Source organism: Scyliorhinus torazame, chromosome 13 (genome assembly GCF_047496885.1).
Source record: "Scyliorhinus torazame isolate Kashiwa2021f chromosome 13, sScyTor2.1, whole genome shotgun sequence".
Taxonomy (NCBI): domain Eukaryota; kingdom Metazoa; phylum Chordata; class Chondrichthyes; order Carcharhiniformes; family Scyliorhinidae; genus Scyliorhinus; species Scyliorhinus torazame.
In genome coordinates, this window is record NC_092719.1 from 85835611 (window position 1) to 85851658 (window position 16048).

Genomic DNA, 16048 nt, shown 5'->3' on the forward strand with positions numbered 1-16048 from the left:
GATCAACAACCAGGGGGCATACATTTAAGGTAATGGGCAGGAGGAGGTTTAAGATGCGAGGAAAATCTTTTTCACTTGGAGGATGGTTGGAATCTGTAACTCTCTGCCTGAGGGTGGTAGAGGCGGGAACCCTCAACTTTTTAGAAGTATTTAGGTGAGCACTTGAAATACCACTGCATACAAGGTTAAGGACCAAGTGCTGGAAAATGAGAGCAGAATAGTTAAGTGCTTGGGCAGCACGGTGGTGCAGTAAGTAGCACTGCAGCCTCACAGCGCCGAGGTCCCAGGTTCGATCCCGACTCTGGGTCACTGTCCGTGTGGAGTTTGCACAATCTCCCAGTGTTTGCATGGGTTTCTCCCTCACAACCCAAAGATGTGCAGGGTAGGTGGATTGGCCATGCTAAATTGCCCCTTAATTGGTAAAATGAATTGGGTACTCTAAATTTTTTTAAAAGGAATAGTTAAGTGCTTGATGGTCAGCGCAGATGCCAAGGGCCTCTTTCCATGCTGTAAAACTGTATGACTCGTCACTTCTCACCTTTCCCTATCTCTGCAACCTCCTCCTGCTCGAAAATGCTAGATATATCTGTACACCTCCACTTCTATCCTCTTCCACATCCCTGATCCTAACTATAATACCAGTGATAGTTATAGATTCAGGTGTTGAGACCTAAAGCTCTAGAATTCCACTTCTAAAACTTTGCCTTTCTTTCCCTTCAAGACTGTCCTTAAAATCTCTCTCTTTCACTAAGTTTTCATTAATTTGTCCTAATAATTCCTTCCATGTCTTGGTGTCAAGTTTTGTTTGATAACATTCCAATGAAGTGCCTTGGCAAGCTTTACTGGGTTAAAGATACTACATAAATGCAAGTTGTTGTGGTTGAAATGAAATGTTGTTCATGATTGAGCAAATAATCAGGAGGATGCAATGAAGTGGGAGGTGACTGATGATTCATCAAGCTGGTTAGTGGAAAAGAGGAATTAGGGATTGGCGAGGTAAATTAGTCTCAAAGACCAAGAGCAAAGAGTCAGGACATTTGGATTTGCTGCTCGAGTAACAGGTGGGTGCCAGGATGACAGAGAGAAACAATAATTTACATGGACCAGTACTGATGGGAAGAGAAAAAAAGTTTATGGTTATGACTGAATTGAGAATTGCAACCAGTCCAAAGTATCGAACAACTGCCAGAAGAGCGTATGGTTCTAAGCAGGAAGCAACTCTGGCATGGATCCCAATTTGGAGACAAATGTATGCCTAAGTTGTGAGTCAGCAGGAAAGTCAAGGTTCAACTTAGAACCAGAGGCGGAAAAAACAAAGCCTGAGAGATTGCGGACAAATGAAGTGAAGTGCGGGAAACAGAAGAGGAGTGCCATTTGATCTGTGAGTCATCGAAGTAATGTGGATCGATCCACGATCCATTGAAAGAAGGTGAATGGACCAGACACCAGAGGTTGAACCAGCAGAGGTATCAAGATGACAATGATTACCTTCAATTTTATTTACATTTACTCACCAGCCTATCTAGTAAGAGTGTACATTGGAATTATTTTTAAATATAAATTTAGAGTACCCAATTATTTTTTCCAATTAAGGGGCAATTTAGCATGGCCAATCCACCTAACCCGCACATTTCTGGGTTGTGGGCGTAAACCCATGCAACACACATCTGGGTCAGCAGAACGCAACACACAGTCATGCTGAGTATACATTTCTACTATAAACCAACTTTTGGATATCAAGAAGGAAGTTACGTGCAATATTTTATGGTGTGATTGAATTTTGGGATAAGTTAACATATTTAAAAACATTATCAATTGGAGATTGACCCTATGGGTGAATATTTCAACTTACTTGTGCCCAGAGACACATGTAGCTGAGAGGCAAAGGATTGAGGGAATTTGGGTTGCAAGAGAGTTATGCAGATATTGACAATATCTGAATTTCATCGCTCTTTAACACCCATTTTATTGACCCTTGCATCCTAGTGCAGCTTGGTTCAGGCTTTATAATAGTTCCGCACCAGGCTAAAGAGATGTGTTTACAATTATGCCGATTCAAAACCTGGATAAAGTAGCACATCTTAAGCCATTTTTAAGCAATTTCAGAATTTATCACCAAGATTTGCACAGTATTTTGTTTCTTAAAATGCTTTTGAATGGTTTCAGGATGAATCACATTTAAAAAGATGATCCTTTTCCATGATTGGATGTTCTTTAGCCTGCTATGGCTAATGTGCATGAATGACGTTGATGTGACATTAAACTTTCATTTTCATTCTTGAAGGAATATGTGGAATAGTTCATCACTTTCCTCCGATTCTGATTGATAACATTTGTTTCTCTTGTTTGTGCTCATTTTGAAATTTTGCAGGTCATGATATGGTAAGAAATGTGTGTAAACAGCCATCAGTAGAATGACCATAATTTGCAGTAAAACTGTCCAATGATGTTTCACAGTGTGGTAACCTATCTGGCCTAGTTTTGAGCCCGATTAAAATTGGATATCCGAAATTAAATAATTGGACACTTTAAATTAAATTACAGTTAGTTCCAACGAATGGCCTGCTGGGAATTCAGACTTTGCCAAGTTCGAATATACAAACTCAGATAGGATGCCTGGGCATGTCTGGACCATCAAGAGATCATCGCACCCTGTTGATATGCACCGGTCTATTGTCCACAGCATGGATTGGACCAGATTCCTGGGTGCCCAGAGTTCCCGCCTTTACCTTATTTTATAAGGGGGTACATGCAGACCACACCACCGGAGATGGACACCTGGGGGGCACAGGTGTCCTGTCAACAAATCATCAACTGGGCCATTGGATGTTTAAGCCGCCCCCTGAGGCCTCATTGGCAGGAGGCCAGAGAAAGTGGCAAAATGGTGCGAAGGAGGTGGTATAGAAATAGACACTCCGGGCACATTGGCAGTGAAGACACGACATGGGAAGTGACCTTGACCATCTGCAGACAGTTTTTAAAAATAATAATTTAGAGTACCGAATTATTTTTTCCAATTAAGGGGTAATTTAGCGTGGCCAATCCACCTACCCTGCACATCCTTTTTGGTTGTAGGGGTGAGACCCATGCAGACACTGGGAGAATGCGCAAACTCCACAGGCTGGGTCCTCGGCACCATGAGGCAGCAGAGTCAACCACTGCGCTACCCTGACCATCCAAAGTCTGATAAGGGGTGGGGGGGGGGGAAGGAGGTGGAAAGGGAAGGGGGAAAGGGAGGGGGGGAATGGAGGGGGGAGGAAATGGAGGGGGGGAATGGAGGGGGGGAATGGAGGGGGGGAATGGAGGGGGGGAATGGAGGGGGGGAATGGAGGGGGGGAATGGAGGGGGGGAATGGAGGGGGGGAATGGAGGGGGGGAATGGAGGGGGGGAATGGAGGGGGGGAATGGAGAGGGGAAAGGGAGAGGGGAAAGGGAGAGGGGAAAGGGAGGGGGAGGGGAGAGGGGAAAGGAGGGAGGGGGAGGGGAGAGGGGGAGGGGAGAGGGGAGAGGGGGAGGGGGGAGGGGGGAGGGGAGAAAGGCAGGGGGGAGGGGAGAAAGGCAGGGGGAGGGAAGAAAGGCAGGGGGAGGGGAGAAAGGCAGGGGGGAGGGGAGAAAGGCAGGGGGGAGGGGAGAAAGGCAGGGGGGAGGGGAGAAAGGCAGGGGGGAGGGGAGAAAGGCAGGGGGGAGGGGAGAAAGGCAGGGGGGAGGGGAGAAAGGCAGGGGGGAGGGGAGAAAGGCAGGGGGGAGGGGAGAAAGGCAGGGGGAGGGGAGAAAGGCAGGGGGGAGGGGAGAAAGGCAGGGGGGAGGGGAGAAAGGCAGGGGGGAGGGGAGAAAGGCAGGGGGAGGGGAGAAAGGCAGGGGGGAGGGGAGAAAGGCAGGGGGGAGGGGAGAAAGGCAGGGGGAGGGGAGAAAGGCAGGGGGGAGGGGAGAAAGGCAGGGGGGAGGGGAGAAAGGCAGGGGGGAGGGGAGAAAGGCAGGGGGGCGGGGAGAAAGGCAGGGGGGAGGGGAGAAAGGCAGGGGGGAGGGGAGAAAGGCAGGGGGGAGGGGAGAAAGGCAGGGGGGAGGGGAGAAAGGCAGGGGGGAGGGGAGAAAGGCAGGGGGGAGGGGAGAAAGGCAGGGGGGAGGGGAGAAAGGCAGGGGGGAGGGGAGAAAGGCAGGGGGGAGGGGAGAAAGGCAGGGGGGAGGGGAGAAAGGCAGGGGGGAGGGGAGAAAGGCAGGGGGGAGGGGAGAAAGGCAGGGGGGAGGGGAGAAAGGCAGGGGGGAGGGGAGAAAGGCAGGGGGGAGGGGAGAAAGGCAGGGGGGAGGGGAGAAAGGCAGGGGGGAGGGGAGAAAGGCAGGGGGGAGGGGAGAAAGGCAGGGGGGAGGGGAGAAAGGCAGGGGGGAGGGGAGAAAGGCAGGGGGGAGGGGAGAAAGGCAGGGGGGAGGGGAGAAAGGCAGGGGGGAGGGGAGAAAGGCAGGGGGGAGGGGAGAAAGGCAGGGGGGAGGGGAGAAAGGCAGGGGGGAAGGGGGGGAAAGGCAGGGGGAAGGGGGGGAAAGGCAGGGGGGAAGGGGGGGAAAGGCAGGGGGGAAGGGGGGGAAAGGCAGGGGGGAGGGGGGGAAAGGCAGGGGAGAGGGGGGGAAGGCAGGGGGGAGGGGGGGGAAAGGCAGGGGGGAGGGGGGGAAAGGCAGGGGGGAGGGGGGGAAAGGCAGGGGGGAGGGGGGGAAAGGCAGGGGGGAGGGGGGGAAAGGCAGGGGGGAGGGGGGAAAGGCAGGGGGAGGGGGGGAAAGGCAGGGGGAGGGGGGAAAGGCAGGGGGAGGGGGGAAAGGCAGGGGGGAGGGGGGGAAAGGCAGGGGGGAGGGGGGGAAGGCAGGGGGGAGGGGGGGAAAGGCAGGGGGGAGGGGGGGAAAGGCAGGGGGGGAAAGGGAGGGGGGAAAGGGAGGGGGGAAAGGGAGGGGGGAAAGGGAGGGGGGAAAGGGAGGGGGGAAAGGGAGGGGGAGAAAAGGGGAAAGGGAGGAGAGAAAAGGGGAAACAGAGGGGGGAAAGGAGGGAAAAGGGGGAAGGGAAGGAGGAAAAAGGAGGAAGGGAAGGAGGGAAAAGGAGGGTAGGAAAAGGAGGAAGGAAAGGAGCGGAAAGGGAGCGAGGGAAGGAAGGAGCTGCCAGCTTGTGGCCAATTTCGTGGCAACCGACCAGAGAGGCCCAGGAATCGGACAGACTATTCAATCAAGCCATCTTTGCGGGTGTATAACCAAACCATGGATGTATGATATATTTATTTATTTATATGTGGGTCAATTTACAGGTTAAATTGTGTGTTTAATAAAGACTGTTGAACTTCTACTTTGCGTTGTTCTTTGTTCTGCTCGTTATTAAAAGACACCTAGGGAAATGCATTTAAGTAAAAAAAAATTATATTTGTTCATGGGATGGGGGTGCACTGGCTGTGTCAGCATTAATTGCCCATCCCTAATTGACCTTGAGGGGGCAGTTAAGAGTCAACCACATTGCTGTGGGTCTGGAGTCACTGGTCGAAAGTATCCATGTTGAGCAGATACAACAGGAAATTCTACTACCACGAGACTGTTGTGATTTAAAACAATTATTCAATTTTTAATGGCAGCTTCCCATCTCCCATTTTGTGAATAAAACGAGACTGACCGGATTCAGCTGGACATGTCTGCAAAAAAGAGATTATTCAGGAGTTTGCAATTCTGAGAACACTAGTCCCTGTGAAAGGACGCAAGATATAGCGAAGACTATGGGCCGTGACAACTTCCCAATTGTAATGTTGAAGATCTATGCCCTGAATTAGCCACAATTCTAGTCAAACTGTTCCAGTACAGCAAAATCATTGGCACATACCTGACAATTTTTCCGGTATGTCCTGCCCACAAAAAGCAGGACAAATCCAATCTGACCAATTACTGTTCCATCAGTCAATTCTCGATCAACAAAGTGACAAAAGCTGTCATTCACAGTGTGATCAAATGGCACTAACAGTGTTGAAAGTCTGATGTACAAGGTGAGGTTAGAATGACTTCCTTTAACATCAAGGCAGCATTTAAACAAGTAAAACTGAAATCAATGGGTACTGACACAAAAAGAAAATGCTGGAAAATCTCAGCAGGTCCGGCAGCATCTTTAGGGAGAAAAAAGAGCTAACGTTTCGAGTCCAGATGACTCTTTGTCAAAGCTAACAGTCAGAGAAAGTGGGAAATATTTATACTGTGGAGTGAGAATGAAATATGAGTCATAACCACAGAGACCCAGGGAAACCGGGTGCTAATGGCCACAGAAACCAAGGGGAAAAGAGTGCTAATGGCAGTCCCCAGAGAGAACAAAAAATGTGAAAGGCCAAACAGCAGAGAAACTGACATCAGAGGGTAAACTCTGACGGATGTAGATGTTGGGGGGGGCGGGGGAGAGAGTAGGGGGAAGCAAAGTGGAGAAAGGGTGAGGAAAGGTGAATAAGATGGTTAATATATATTAAGAAAGAAAGAAATGGTAAAAGACAGTTAAAATTAAATGGGATGAAAACAAATGGGTCGAGGTGGGGTGGAGCTAATCATCTGAAGTTGTTGAATTCGATGTTGAGACTGGAAGGCTGGAGCGTGCCTAACTGGAAGACGAGGTGTTGTTCTTCCAGTTTGCGTTGAGCTTCACTGGAACATTGCAGCAGGTCAAGGGCAGACAAGTGGGCATGGGATCAGGGTCTTTTGTTAAAATGGCAAGCAACGGGAAGGTCAGGATCCTGAACGCGCACAGACCGGAGATGCTCAGCAAAGCAATCACCCAGTCCGTGTTTGGTCTCTCCGATATAGAGACCACCACATTTGGAGCAGCGAATGCAATAGACCAAGTTGGACGAGATGCAAGTGAAACACTGCTTAACCTGGAATGAGTGATTTGGGCCTGGATGTTAAGCATGGAGGTGGTAAAGGAGCAGGTGTTACACCTTCTATGATTGCATGGGAAGGTGCCATGGATGATGGGAGAGGTACTGGGTATGGTGGAGCAGTGGGCTGGGTTATCTTGGAGGGAACGGCCTCTGCGGAATGCTGACAGAGGGAGTGAAGGGAAGACGTGTTTGGTGGTGGCATCATGCTGGAGTTGGCGAAAATGGCGGAGGATTATGCTTTGCATACGGAGGCTGGTGGGATGAAATGTGCGAACGACGGGGACTCTACCCTTGTTCTGAGAGGGAGGGAAGGGGGCGAGGGTAGTGGCGCGGGAGATGACTGCATATTGTTGAGGGCCCTGTCCACAACTATAGGTGGGAAATCACGGTTGAGGAAGAAGGAACACATTTTCGAAGCACCATTTTGGAAAGTGGCATCATCGGAACAAATGCAACGGAGGTGAAGGAGTTGAGAGAAAAGAATGGAGTCCTTACAGGGTGTAGAGTGTGAAGAGCTGTAGTCCAGATAGCTGTAGGAGTCAGTGGGCATGTAGTGGATATTAGTAGATAGTCTATTGCCGGAGATGGAGACAGAAATGGGTACTGACACATGTCACAGCTAACATAAAGGAGGATATGGTTGTTGAAGGCCAATCATCTCAGCTCACAGAAGAGCTTGACCAAAATTGCTCAGGGTAGCATCGAGGCCCAACCAATGTTCAGCTACAACATCAATGATCACTCTTCCATAAGGTCAAAAATTGAGATTTTGCTGATGTGGGTGCAGTTTAGTTTTGTTCCCACTGATGAGGCAGTCTGTGCTCATAGGCAGCAAGACCTGGGTACATTGAGGCTTGGATTCAGAACTAGCAAGTAGCATTCATGCCACACAAGTACCATGCAGTGACCATCTCCAGCGAAAGGGAATCTAACTACCCATCTTTGACATGCAACAGCAATAATAGTGCTGATTTCCCCAAAGGGAGCATACTGGGAGCTATCCTCGAGCAGAAACTTAACGAATCGCATGAATACCATGGTTAGAGACTGGGATTCAGTAGCAAGTACAAACTCCGAACCCCCCAAAGCATGTCCACCATCTGCAACTCAAGAGTGTGATACACTACACCTCACTGTCATGGATGAGGGCAGCTCCAACAACATTCATGATTGACACCATTCAAGCCCACTTGAACATAGAACTGTACAGCACAGTACAGGCCCTTTGGCCCACGATGTTGTGCCGAACTAGTCTGAAACTAAGATCAAATCAACCTACTCCCAATCATTCTAGTGCACTCCATATGCCTATCCAATAACCGCTTGAAAGTTCCTAAAGTGTCCGACTCCACTACCATAGCTGGGAGTGCGTTCCACGCCCCAACCACTCACTGAGTAAGGAACCTACCTCTGACATCCCTCCTCTCTCTTCCACCATGAACCTTATAGTTATGCCCCCTTGTAACAGCTACATCCACCCGAGGAAAAAGTCGCTGAACGTCCACTCTTATCTATCCCTCTCATCATCTTATACACCGCAATTAAATCACCTCTCATCTTCCTTCGCTCCAATGAGAAAAGCCCTAGCTCCCTCAACCTTTCCTCATAAGACCTACCCTCCAATCCAGGCAGCATCCTGGTAAATCTCCTTTGCACCCTTTCCAATGCTTCCACATCCTCCCTATAATGAGGTGACCAGAACTGCACACAATACTCCAAATGTGGTCTAACCAAGGTCTTGTACAGTCGCAGCATAACCTCACGGCTCTTAAACTCAATCCCCCGTTAATAAATGCTAACACACTACAGGCTTTTTTCACGACTCCATCCACTTGGGTGGCAACTTTCAGAGATCTATGGACATGAACTCCGCGATCTCTCTGCTCCTCCACATTCTTCAGAACCCTGCCGTTAACCCTGTAATCTGCATTCAAATTTGTCCGACCAAAATGAATCACCTCACACTTATCAGGGTTAAACTCCATCTGCCACTTTTCAGCCCAGCTCTGCATCCTACCAATGTCTCTTTGCAGCCTACAACAGCCCTCCACATTATCCACTACTCCACTAATCTTGGTGTCATCAGCAAATTTACTAACCCAACCTTCAACTCCATCATTCAAGTCATCGATAAAAATCACAAATAGCAGAGGACACAGCACTGATCCCTGTGGTACACCGCTGGTGACTGGGCTCCAGGATGAAGATTTACCATCTACCACCACCTTCTGTCTTCTATGTGATAGCCAGTTACTGATCCAATCGGCCAAATTTCCCTCTATGCCATGCCTCCTTACTTTCTGCATGAGCCGACCATGGGGCATCTAATCAAACGCCTTACTAAAATCCATGTATACAACATCAACTGCTCTAACCTTCATCTATGCATTTAGTTACCTCCTCAAAGAATACAATCAAACTTGTGAGGCAAGACTTACCCCTCACAAATCCGTGCTGACTATCCTGGATTAAGCTGTATCTTTCCAAATGATCATAAATCCTATCCCTCAGGACCCTTTCCAATAATTTTCTGTGACCGAAGCGAGACTAACCGGCCTATAATTCCCAGGGTTATACCTATTCCCTTTCTTGAACAAGGGGACAACATTCGCCTCTCTCCAGTCTTCTGGCACTATTCCTGTAGACAGTGAGGACATAAAGAACAAAGCCAAAGGCTCTGCAATCTCATCCCTCGCCTCCCAAAGAATCCTAGGATATATCCTCTCAGGCCCAGGGGACTTATCCATCCTCAGGCTTCTCAAACTTTCTAACACATCTTCCTTCCGAATATCTACCTCCTCCAGCCTACCAGCCTGTATTCTCCCCAACAACATGGCCCCTCTCCTTTGTGAACACTGAAGAAAAGTATTCATTTAGGGCCTCTCCTATATCTTCAGACTCCATGCACACGATCCCACTACTGTCCTTGACCGGCCCGAACTTCACCTTGGTCATTCTTTTTTTTCCTCACATAACTTGAATGGTACCTCCAACCGTGTTGGTCGTCATGCCTACCAATACGGTCCTTGTCAGATGCATTTATGACAGGTAGATCTTGAGATCTTGCAAGAGCAGGTCAGTGATTAGGAATCCTGCGGCAAGTAACTCACCTTCTAACTCCCCAAAGCCTGTCTACAAGGCACAAGTTAGGAATATGATGGAATATTCTCCAGTTGACTGGTGAGTGCAGCTCCAACAACACTCAAGAGGTTCAGCACCACGAAGGACAAAGTAGCCTGCTTGATCAGCACCCCATCTACCAACTCCACCACTGGCAGACAGTGGCCGAAATGTTTACCATCTACAAATTGCACTGCATTAACCAAATCTCCTTTGACAGCATCTTCCAAATCCATGACCTCTATTACCTAAAAGAAAAAGAGCAGTAGACACAGGGGAACACGACCATCTGCAAGTTCCCCTTCAAGTCACACAGCATTCTGACTTGGAACTATATTACCACACCTTCACATCGCTGGGTCAAAATCTTGGAATTCCCTCCCAAACAGCAATGTGGGTATTTCTACACCACAAAAACGCAACATTGTGAGGGGGCTGATTACCATCACCTTTTCAAGGACGCTCACACCCCTCAAATGAATAATAATTTTTAAAATCTGTCATATTGAACGTTCAGTCTCTCCACTCCTGATACACTGCTGCTGCAGTATTCTGCAGGATATCGCTGAGGCTTCTTTTTCAGCATCTTCCAGGCCACCTAGAAGAACAAGGGATTGGACCACCAGCACCTGGCAAGTCACACACCATCCTGACTTGGAAATATGTCACCCAGTGCTCCTTCATTACTGTTGAGTTAAAATCCTTGAACTCCCTACCCAACAAGTGTAGGAATATCTTCAACACATGCACAGCAGCAGTTCAAGGTGGCCGCACACCACCTTCTCAAGGTCAATTACAGATGGAAATGAAATGCTGACCCTGTCAGCAATACCCACATTGCATGAGCTCCTTTAAAAAAAAAAAGAGCACAAGAGGGTACAAATATACATTCATTAAATAATAGGTTAAAATTAGAACTTGTTATCTAATGATTATAATTAAAACAGTTCACTTCAGTTATTGCTGACACTAGGGTAAAAACAGAAATCTAATTTTTCAAAATAAATTTGTAAAACTTTGTTTCATCCTCCGTCTTGATTTTCCAATGGGCTGAAAATGCACTACTATCATTCTCGTTATATAATGTAATACATTAAAAATCTTCTAGAATGTCTGTCTCGACAGTTTGGCCAATTTAAGGGCTATGTCTGTTGGTGGTGTCTGGGACATGGAGGCATTTGGGACATGCAGAGGTTTTCAATGGTTGGTGCTGGGCTTAGTGGAGAACAAAACCAGTGAAAGGTAAGGGAACCCCCCAAAAAAATTACCCTACCTGGAGAGCAAGAGCAAAATGGGGATGGCATGAGGGGAGCAGTGATGGTATGAGGGGAGATGAAAGGGGATGGCACTGATATGTAAGAATGTTACATGGGAGAGTTGACTAAGATGGTGGAATTGTGTCAAAATGGCAGGAACAAATTATTTGACAACGTATTGCTCAAAGGCTATTCTTTGTGCTAAAAATGAAAACTCGCTAGATTTGAATGAAAACATTCTTTAGTTTGAAAGATGAAAGCGGCATTAACAGTCTGTACCCTCCAGGAGTTTCTACGCAGCCTAACTCCATACCTCCACAGAAACCTTGATTCAAAGAAGCAGCAGTTACAATATTGCTATGAGATCTGAATCCTAAATAATAACTTTTTCATGGTTAAGAAGCTATTTTCTTTGATCGATCCTGAAATTATAATGGACAGACTTCAAGAAAATTGTGTTTATTCCTCAAGTAACAGAGTCCATCAGATACAAAATTGCCTTTTCAACTTGAGAAAAATTTCCAATTAGACTTGTATATTCTACAACTACAAGTCATGAAAAATGAAATGAAATGAAAATCGCTTATTGTCACAAGTAGGCTTCAAATGAAGTGACTGTGAAAAGCCCCTAGTCGCCACATTCCGGCGCCTGTTCAGGGAGGCTGGTACGGGAATGGCCTGACTCTTGCTGAAACTTGTATTTATATTCCTAGGACTGTTTTAACACACAGGTAGCTTTAAGTTGGGGCGGCATGGAGGCGCAGTGGTTAGCACTGCTGCCTCACACCGCCGAGGACCAGGGATCAATCCTGGTCCCGGGTTACCTATCCATGTGGAGTTTGCACATTCTCCCCATTTTTGCTTGGGATTCACCCCCATGACCCAAAGATGAGCAGGGCAGGTAGATTGGCCACACTAAATTGCCCCTTAATTTGAAAAAAATAATTGGGTACTCTGAATTTTCTTTTTTAAAGGTAGCTTTAAGTCAGATTTTCCTGCTCATGGGTGCTCAGTTTGGGTTCCGCCAGAATCACTCACCTCCTGACATCTTCCTTTGTGCCAGGTATGACTCCAGCCAGCAAAGGGTTCTCCCCGATTCCCGTTGACTCAGGGCTCCTGGATACCATGCTCGGCCAAATGCTATCTTGATGTCAAGGTCAGTCACTCTCACCTCACTCTGGCATTCAGCTCTTTTGTGCACGTTTGAATCAAGGCTGTCATGATGTCAGGAGCTGAGTGACCCTGGCACAGTCCAAACTATGAAGAGTAGTAAGGGCGTGGAATGCCCTGCCTGCAACAGCAGTGGACTCGGCAACATTAAGGGCATTTAAATGGTCATTGGATAAACATATGGATGATTTGGGATAAGGGATGATATGGTGTCTGCCCTGGAGAGATCCTTTGGAGTGGTTTCACAGGTCGGCGCAACATCAAGGGCTGAAGGGCCTGTACTGCGCTGTGTTTTATGTTCCAAACTAAGCATCCATAACAGATTATTGCTGAGTAAGTGCCACTTGAGAGCACTGCTGATGACCCCTTCCATCACTTTATTGGTGATAGAGAGTACACTCATGTGGTAGTAATTGGCCGGGTTGGATTTGTCCTGCTTTTTGTGCACAGGACATACCATGGCAATTTTCAACATTGCTGGTAGGCCGGGTAGATGCCAGTGTTATAGTTGTACTAGACCAGTTTGGCTAGAGGGAACAGTAAGTTCTGTATCACAAGTCTTCAGTACTATTGCAGAAATATTGTCAGGGCTCTTAGCCTTCGCAGGAGCCAATGCCTTTAGCCGTTTCTTGATATCACACGGATATCAATTGGCTGAAGACTGACATCTGTAATGCTGGTTTGTCCATGGAAAGGAGTAATTTTACCTCCTTGCACTGGGAGATAGTTGGCCTCTAATGTGTCACAGGAAAGAAATGAAATAGTCAGGAAGTGAAAAGGAACACAAAACTGAAAATTACAGTGCATGATCTCATTTCATGGGAGCATTTTTTTTTTCATTGTTCATCCAAGGTTCTGAAAACAAGGATGTACCAAGTCTATCCCAATCTTCAACAGTGAGAAACGAACAGGGACTATTTGGAACATAGCCAAAGGATCTCTCCAGGGCAAACACCATAGATCTTACCGAGTGGTCAAGAGGAACAAGGGCAGCACACATTATCGCGAGTCGGAAAAATTGAGGGAACAATACCCTTTCTCCTTAACCAGTGTCACAAACAAGTGATAGAAGCAATAAACTACTCTTATACAGCAAGATCTGAAATAATCATTGTCTGAAAAGAATGAACTTGCATTCATACTGTGTCTTTCAAACCCTCAGGACATTCCAAGTGCTCCATAGTTAATGATTTGAAATATCATTATAACATGGTAAAACATAACAACCAAATTGAATTCAGCAAGGTTCCACAAACAGCAGCAAGATAAATTATGCTGTTTTAGAGCTGCTGTTTTAGACATGAATGAAACACAAGACCACTCCTATTCTTCTCCAAAAAAGCACCATCACATCTTTCAAACCCATTAAAAGGGCACATAATCGGAAAGACAGTAACACCTCCGGCAGTGTAGTACAGTCATAATATTGCACTGAAGTCACATCGTGGATTATGTGCTCAAATCTCTGGAGGGGGCTTGAACCCGAGATCATCAGTCTCAGATGTGAGACCAGTTGACCAAGGCTGGCCTCATAAGGGATACACTAATGTGGGTCAATTAACTAGAGTTTTATTTTACAGCAACAATTGCATGTCCTCTGTTATGACACTTCAGCAAAATGATTACGAAAGGTGGAATACTGAAAGAGCAGAGAATCTAGCATTGCTTTAAAAGTTATACAAATTGGATGCTTTGGGGATTTTGATACATGTTCAATTTTCTGGCCCTGAAACATTGTCAGATGCACTGAGGAATTTCAGAGTTATTAATCGCAAATAGGAAGTATTCAAATTAAGACTTTCCTCAAAAAGACAAGACTATTTTGTGGCCAAACAACATTCTCCTTCTTCAATAAATAATCAATTACAAAGATCAGACTTTCAACAAAGCGAATATTCACAATGAAGTTCACTCACATATTTCAATCACTGTTTCCAGTCCTTAAATTTGGTCATTCTTTAATGCTTTCATTCTTCAGTTTCAGGATTCTAAAGTTCAATGTTTGTTTTCACAATCGAGTTTGCTATTTACTTTCCAAGCTTCTAGAGAATTACTGACATATAGAAACCAATAGTTGCTCTATTCTTCTTGTAGATAAGCACGTGCTGTAATGAGAAAGAAAGTTATGATAAACAGTCAGTAGATTGGCTCTTATACACAACAAACAAACATGGTATTCTTAATGATGTGGAGATGCTGGCGTGGACTGGGGTAAGCACAGTAAGAAATCTTACAACGCCAGGTTAAAGTCCAACAGGTTTGTTTTGAATCACTAGCTTTCGGAGCACAGCTCCTTCCTCAGGTGAATGAGGAAGCTGTGCTCCGAAAGCTAGTGATTCGAAACAACCCTGTTGGACTTTAACCTGGTGTTGTAAGACCTCTTACTATGGTATTCTTACTAAGAGCAGTTGATGTGGTTAAATAGTATCTCAATTATAATACTTCTTCAGAAAACGTTTGAATACTAATTTCAAATGTTGAACTTACAATACTAGCATCTGAGCTGATGTGTCAACACTTGAACTGTGCGCACCTGCTGATACTTCACACTCAATAATGGTCACTTGAGACCACCACCAAAGGAATCATAGCCATTGGGAAAGGAATTAATGATCCCCGAAAGAAACAATAGAAATAAATTAGTGTGAGGAGAACAAAGTGCTCAATAGCTATTAGCATAAAATTCTGAAAACATTCAACGCTAAAATGTTTAAATGATCAAGATCTAACCCCAGCATTAGGCAAGGAAAACATCAGTAAATTTCCCATCACCTGCAACAATTGCCAATGAAACATAGGCTTTAGTGTTGAACAAAAAAGGTTGGTCTTTTAGAGGATACTGCACAATTATCCAATGGAATTCCTCTTATTGAAATTGAAAGATCCAAATGAAAGATACTGTCCAAGATTTAATGTAGAAGTGATGGCCCCACCCAGCAGCTGGAAAGTCAGGGGTGAATCCACATGTACTGGTCCCGGAGCCAAGGGCAGCGAGCCAATCAGAGTGTCAGATGCTCACAGCACAGTCAGTACCTGGACTAAACCATGGCTGGGACTAAACCAGGGAAGCAGGTTTAGTGGGACAGGCTCACTGGGGCCGTTCAGGCAGGCCCCAGGGAGAGATGGGATGTAATCAAGTGGGCTTGGCCCTTTCTACTGGGAGGCACATAATCAAGCAGCCAGGAGTCCTTGGAATCAAAATATATCTCATGGCCTTGCATGTGGCATCCCATCTGCCATCCCTACCCAATTTTACACACACCTACCTGTCAGCCTGCTCCTGGCAGGTATTGTGCAAAATTCCAGGCATTACAATGAAACTTCAAAATATTAGAAATAGTGACAATTGAGATGCCAACACTAACTCATTCATTTTAAGTGGATTACCAGTGTGCCAGTTACTCATGCGCTGCAATCCAAGTTAGGAGAAATTACAACAGATGTATATGACGTACGCTTCCCAATTTAAGAACAGTGCAACAGGATACACTACTTATTTGAAGAAATTAGTAATTTGTGAAGCACTGCCTAATGCTTCAGAACCAGCACAGCAACACGGCCATAAAGCAAATTGAAATATTTACAAAGTATATGCAATATTTAATAGGCTTAAACAAAGGTACTTAGA

The 16048-nt window shown here is 46.2% G+C and overlaps 1 protein-coding gene across 1 annotated transcript in view; it reads right to left on the reverse strand.

Moving 5' to 3' along the window:
• Positions 1-16048, reverse strand: part of cdk17 (cyclin dependent kinase 17) — a 334713-nt gene that overhangs the window by 272030 nt on the left and 46635 nt on the right. The window contains exon 2 of the mRNA XM_072471934.1: positions 14337-14525. The gene's annotated coding sequence lies outside the window, so the exon portion shown is untranslated. The remainder of the gene's footprint in view (positions 1-14336; positions 14526-16048) is intronic.